Genomic DNA, 6,817 nt, shown 5'->3' on the forward strand with positions numbered 1-6,817 from the left:
GCTCCAGAGGGAAGGGGGGCCATGCATGTTTCTCTCCCTCTTATTTGTTTGCAGGGGATAAGAGTGTAGCATGCTAGAGGGGATCGTTGTCACAAATAGGAGGGGCTTGCTTGCAAGACCGGGGACGGAAGGAAGGGGTGTGTGTGCATGCAAGAACATGGACTAAAGACAAGAGTATAGTTTTCACTTAATTTCTTTTTGTATCAAAGTAAGTGGGTGAAATTTTACTAAACATTTTTCAAGAGCTTAATTAAAGCGAAACTGTGGAGATGTTTAACTAGATGTGAAGAGAAGAGCGGACTGGAGGTTGCATTGGCGCACCACGAACTCAACTGTCTGAGTCAAAAAAATTGGGGCTCGCAATAATGTCAGATCTCCATCGAAGGTAGGTATAGCCAAACTCACATTCATCGGGTTGACTCATCTCGTGAAGAAAATTCACGATGCTGATGAGATGGCACACATACACTCCATAGCTGACTCTGCTTTGTACCTTTTGTTAAGAGTACCAACAACACCAATCATGTCAATACCGTGGGTATTGCAATGCAAAAATGGGAGAAATTTGATGCTATCAATAGGACAGAGGATCTTCTTGCCATGGCTTCATGATTGGATAGTTGGGGAGAGGTGGAAAAGTCTTTGTAAACCCGGGCAAGACAAAGAATAAGGGCGACAATGGAAGGGATGGCTTGTCATTAGGATTTGAATGAACTCCCAGCCATTAAGCAACAGCCACAGTGGATAGACTCTTCAAACCTGATGCTTGAGCGACAATGTCCTCTTGATATGTATCAAATTTATAGCACCTCTGATAAGGAGATGGATGGGCGAGACTCTAGTGATAGCCATGAAATGCAAGATTTGTTTGAAATGGCTCAACAACCATGCCTAGATGCTTTTGCATTTACATCTAATCGGTATTTTTCCTTTGATAGACAAGCATACAGCTTGATGATTTCTTCCATACAAAAAGGGCAAGGACCAACCATAGATTCTCTCAAAGTAGTGGTTGGACAAACGAGGCCTCTTGGACTTGAGAAAATGGGGAAGAATCCAATCATCATTACACATGGTCACCGATGACGAAGGTGATATGTATCTTGTCAATAGCACTCGAAAGAGGATTCCATGCATAGAGGATTGGGAAAGGATTGTGTTTTCATGCCACACAAGTGAACATCTGGATTGGACCGCAACCAGGACAACAATGGCAGAAACATGGTGCACCAACATTAAGATGCATGGTATTTCACTTGAATTTGGAAAGGAGGTCCTTGACCATTGTTCTTGTGCTACAGTTTCAACTTTGGAGGATGGACATCCGTAGACGCGAGATGTGACATAGTGCCTGGGTTTACAAGACAGGGGTGAGAGTGCTAGCAAGAGTGACGTGTGTATTGAGCAGCTCATAGTGGGCTTTGTTGATGTCCAAAAAACATTAGATAGTGTAGTTGTCAACCACAAAGCGAGATTGGTTAGACTAAATTGGACGGTACAAACAAAATGAAAATTTGTGTGCCATCGATGGGGCAATGCGCGAAGAAACGGTGAGGAGCGTCGGCAACTCCGCACATCCAAGAAGTGTGGATGCCCCTTCATGGTTTTTGTGGTTTTTCGAAGACATGACACAGAGAAGGTCACCATACGGGTATTTGGAGGTCACAAAGGGCATGTTCCAGGGTCGAGGAGTGACCTATATCATCTTCCTGTGCATCCTATGGTGAAGAAGCAATGCATGGAGGATTTGTTTGATGTTGCAAGGATGAGTGTATCTAAAGAAGCCGTCCACATCAACATGGCATCTCTTGTAGAGCAAGTATCCTATAGATTCTTCATGATTCCAAAGGAAATCTAGATGATGTCCTACAAATTGTGCGTTGAAGGTAGTGACCTTTTTGTGGTTTTAATTTTTGTGAACTGAAATGCAATTGGTTTTACACTTGACCGGGTTTATATGTTGCATGCCTGGGTTTACACTTACCTATGTTAACCATATTCATTACTGTAGGAAGGCTTGGAAGTGATGACTGGTCATCAATATACAGGGAGGCTCTTAAGTTGAAAGAGCAGAACAAGGTGCTACAATGTCAGTCCTATAACCCTGATGCACTTGAGGAGACAGGCTGAGGCCGACCCTTCATTCTAGTTATCCAAGATGATTGGACGCTTCGCATGTGTATGCGTTTCTCAAGCAATAGTTCCTGGGCAATAGACTCAACCTTTAAGACAAATGTATTTGGCATGCCCCTGTATGCAGCGGTGGTACAAAATTAGCATGGTGTTGGCTTAACTGTGTGGTTCATGTTATGCACATGTGATGTAGGAACTATCCAGGAAAAGTGGCCTTGAAGGTTACTTTGAAACTAGTCCTTCAAACAATGAACAACATCCGCTCAAAGGGCCCAAAGGCGTTGGTGATTGGTGTATCACTTCACTACAAGCCATCAAGAAAGTGGTTGATGCCGATTCATTTTGCTGGGAAGTGGGTGAAAATGGTAGTATCACCCAAGTTGCATGCATTGTGCTAGTATGCTGGTTCCACACAAAGAAGGCTTGGGTGGAGCATTTACTTCCACAGGTGCGACAAAGGCTTGCTTATGTTTCTTCACCTCTCCATTTTCCATGCTTATGATTTCCTCCTCCTCCTTACATGTTCTTGCAGGTCCCCAAAGAAATGAAGGACCATGTGTATGGGGCAATGGAGAGTATGATGCAATGCTCGACAGAGAAAGAATTTGACTCAAGAACAGAGAACGCACTCGGGAATGCTTGGAGCATGATAACATTCTAAGATACATTAGCAATGGATGGGCTGCAAAGACATGCACTTGGCGTCGATTTTGGCCAAAGTTTGGTCGGCTCTTCCCTCATGGGCATGTTGACACCACGAACTTGGTGGAGAGACTTTGGAAGTACATAAAGTACACCTTGTTGGATGCATGGATCAATTGATCAACCTTGGAATTGTTGCATGCCCTTATTGGCGATTCAATCACAGGGACCCGGATGGGTGGTACTGCTGTGGAGTTCTTCAAACAAAAACAGGAGATAGGTAATACCCCTTTGTTTTTTGTATGCCACGGTTTACCTTTTGCCTTTGCCTGGGTTTACATTTGGAGTAATAGTGTCTTTATACTGCAATCTGAGCAATTGTGTCCTTTTTTTGAATGTGCCTGGGTTTACATTTTGAGTAACTGTGTCTTTATACTACAATTTGAGGATCTGTGTCTTTGGTCTACGTCCTTGTTTGGGTTTACACTCTGAGTAACTGTATCCTTATACTGCATTTTGAGTAACTGTGTCCTTGGTTTGGTTCCTTGACTGGGTTTACATTTTGAGTAGTATTTTTATCATGCATTCTAGGTAACTGTGTCTTTGGTTTATGTCCTTGCATGGGTTTATAGCCCGAGTAACTGAGTCTTTATACTACCTTTCCTTTTGTAGTTGACTCATGTAAACACAACATGTATGGGAACGACAAGGGACAAACGAAACACTTGTCGGGTGGAGAACAAATGATTTGCAGATATGTAAGTGACCCATCAACCGTTGAAGTGATTGAGGAAGTGGGCCTCCTTTTCAAGGTGTTGAGTATGTCATGCCACAAGATGTGCTATTATGTCAGCTTGCAATCCTCTTATTGTGATTGTGCAGATTGGGCAAGCATGTGCAAGCACCTGTATGGAATGCAACTAGTAGTAAGAGACTTCTTTCCTCATCCGTGCCATATTCTCCTAATCATTGACACAGCTAGGGAAATGGCGATGGAAATACACAAGAGGACATTGGCTCCATAATTGAAGGGCCCGATAAGCCTCTCAATGACATGGTCATGCAACGATCCCTTTCATTGCATATCCTCAACCAATGCATTAAAGATTTGAAGAGTGTGTTAAATGAGATTGAGAAACGTATCCCATCTTGTGATGAGGTGCAAGTAGAATCATTGACATATGAAAGGGCTCCCAAGGAGATCGAATTGCCACAAAAGGGAAGCATTTCACAAGTTCAAGGTCATGTGACAACGGACTCGGGCATGGACAACAGAGAGTTGTAAATGACGAGACAATCGCAATGGTGCCTATTCAACCCTCGAGAGGAACGGGCAAGCTTAGGAAGAAACATCAAAGGGGTCGAAAGCGCGGCTCAAACAAGGACGAAGAGCGTGCTTTCACACTAACCTTGGCCACCACTGGACATAGCATTGAGAATGTGTGGGCATCAAGGCATCACGTTGTACTTTTGTGAAAAACTCTAAACTTTCTCGAGTTTCACTCTGTGATTTTATCTAAATATTGGTATTTTTAAAGTTTTTTGTAAATTTTCAAACAAACATTGTAGATTTTTGAAACCAAAAGATGCAATGTTACCCATGTTTCCAAAAACTTTTGTTTTTTCCTTAACTTTCCCTTTTGTGTGAACAATTGTACATATGCCAACACACAGAGAGAGAGAGAGAGAGAGAGAGAGAGAGAGAGAGAGAGAGAGAGAGAGAGAGAGAGAGAGAGAGAGAGAGAGAGAGAGAGAGAGAGAGAGAGAGAGAGATTATCCTAATAAGGCTTTGTGTCCCTGAGTTTATATCTTTTGTATTGAAATGTGAACTGGTTTGCTCGTGTCCAGGTTTATGTCTTGCCTGCCAAGGCCTAGGTTTATACTTCATTGGATTCACCATATTCATTGTTGTTGGAAGGCCTTAACCCTAGACAAAAATGGGCATGCTTTGGAAGAAGCATCAAAGGGGCAGTAGATTGTTGGTGGACCAAGAGTGTGGACTCGTGCCAAACGTGCCAAGCACTGTTGCCACTAGCTTCACGACAAGGAGCACGAGTTTATGTGAATCAGCCCAAGTTTTACTCTATTCTTCTCTCTAAAAATTAGGTTTTTTGTGTTTAGGTGTTTTGTTCCGTCGGACAACTCCCAATTTTCTAAAATTGAGAGATGTAAAGTTTCTTCAAGTTTACATGCACAAATGTTTCTGCTGGAACTTTCCCTTTCATGAAGGCATTTCTACATGTGCAAAGAGAGAGAGAGAGAGAGAGAGAGAGAGAGAGAGAGAGAGAGAGTTTGTATACCATATCCAAGTGTAAACCAAGGCATAGACAACCTATTGTAAGCCCAGGTGGTTAAGGGAAATAGTAAACCCAAGCATTAGTGGTGGTGGTGGAGAGAGAGAGAGAGAGAGAGAGAGAGAGAGAGAGAGAGAGAGAGAGAGAGAGAGAGAGAGAGAGAGAGAGAGAGAGATTTGGTGCCAAAGAATTCAAATATGGTCAATTTACCTCTCATTTACTGCCCGTGTGTACATTTCCAGGTTCTTAGAAAAGAGTTCATCTCGAATGTTCATAGATGGGCAAGAAAAGGGAGATGCAAGGCCAAGAGCTAGTAGCTATGTTCGGTAGCATTGGGACATCGGGAAGAATGGCATTGCCACAAACCTTGTCGAGTTTTCATATAAAAGCTAGCTATATGCCGTCTTGAAGAAGGGGGCACAAATAAAACAAAGGCGGGCAATACACATCTTGCCACTCTTGTCAAGCATAACTAAGAAGTATTTAAACTTGAAATTTATAGAACATTGCCTATCAATCTTAGAGAGAGAGAGAGAGAGAGAGAGAGAGAGAGAGAGAGAGAGAGAGAGGAGAAGAAGAAGAAGAAGAAGAAGAAGAAGAAGAAGAAGAAGAAAAAGAAGTAGTAGTATAAGAAGAAGAGGGTTTTAACATCGTAGGACACTATCCCAATCGACCTTAAGTATCTATTCGGTGAGGAGTGTTGAACCCAAGACATGTTATGTGTGTGTGTGTGTGTGTGAGAGAGAGAGAGAGAGAGAGAGAGAGAGAGAGAGAGAGAGAGAGAGAGAGAGAGAGAGAGAGAGAGAGAGAGAGAGAGAGAGAGAGAGAGAGAGAGAGAGAGAGAGAGAGAGAGAGACCTTGTATACCATGAGCAAGTGTGCTCTAAGGCATTGTTTAGCATAGTGTAAACCAAGGCAATTTTGGGCAAGAGTATTTTCTGGCATTAGAGAGAGAGAGAGAGAGAGAGAGAGAGAGAGAGAGAGAGAGAGAGAGAGAGAGAGAGAGAGAGAGAGAGAGAGAGAGAGAGAGAGATTTACCCAAATCCATTAACAAAAACTCCTTAGCTGGCTAGAAGTTTCAACATAGTTAGGTACAACATTGGGGCAAAGGCATTAAAATTCAAAACATGGCAACACTCATGTCATCCAAAATTTACATAGCAATAAGTTGAGAGATGTAATACAAAAAAGCTCCATCAATGCATCGGGCCTAAACTGACCTCAACAATGCAAGGACAACTGCTGCCCCAGAGGTGCCACCATCTCCACTCAGGTGTGATGTCAAGTCCTCATCCATTGACACCTTCTCGCCTCGCCTTGCATATCCCCATCCATTGATGCATCCTCGCCTTGAGCACAAGTAGTATCCCCTTCATCACTTCCATCTACACTGTCTCCATCATCCTGCTATCCTCCCCATAATCCCCGCCATCATCGTCGCTTTTACCACTCTCACTCCCGGCACTATCTCCATAATTCCCACTGCCCTCAGTCCCTTCGTCACCCCGTCCCCATCTCCCCCTTCTTCATGATCCTCTTGACCTTCTTCGTCACTCCCTTCGTCATCATCAACTTCTTCATCATCCCCACCATCACCATCATTGGTATCATCTTCCTCCCCTATCTCTTCATCCTCACTTATGGGACTCAAGCTCCTAACACGCCGCTGTTGCACAAATAGGTTATGTAAACCCATGCAATGTGAGATAGTGTAGACCCAGACATTAATGGGCAACAAAGAGAGAGAGA

At 43.2% G+C, this 6,817-nt stretch overlaps 2 pseudogenes; both read left to right on the forward strand.

Annotated features, from left to right (window-relative positions):
• Positions 1–678: 678 nt before the first annotated feature.
• LOC147451396 (uncharacterized) lies at positions 679–2,635 on the forward strand (annotated as a pseudogene).
• A 42-nt stretch (positions 2,636–2,677) lies between these two features.
• On the forward strand, positions 2,678–3,193 carry LOC147451397 (uncharacterized; annotated as a pseudogene).
• Positions 3,194–6,817: the final 3,624 nt, after the last annotated feature.

The sequence above is a fragment of the Adiantum capillus-veneris genome, chromosome 9 (genome assembly GCF_014529385.1).
Source record: "Adiantum capillus-veneris isolate H3 chromosome 9, ASM1452938v2, whole genome shotgun sequence".
Lineage (NCBI taxonomy): Eukaryota > Viridiplantae > Streptophyta > Polypodiopsida > Polypodiales > Pteridaceae > Adiantum > Adiantum capillus-veneris.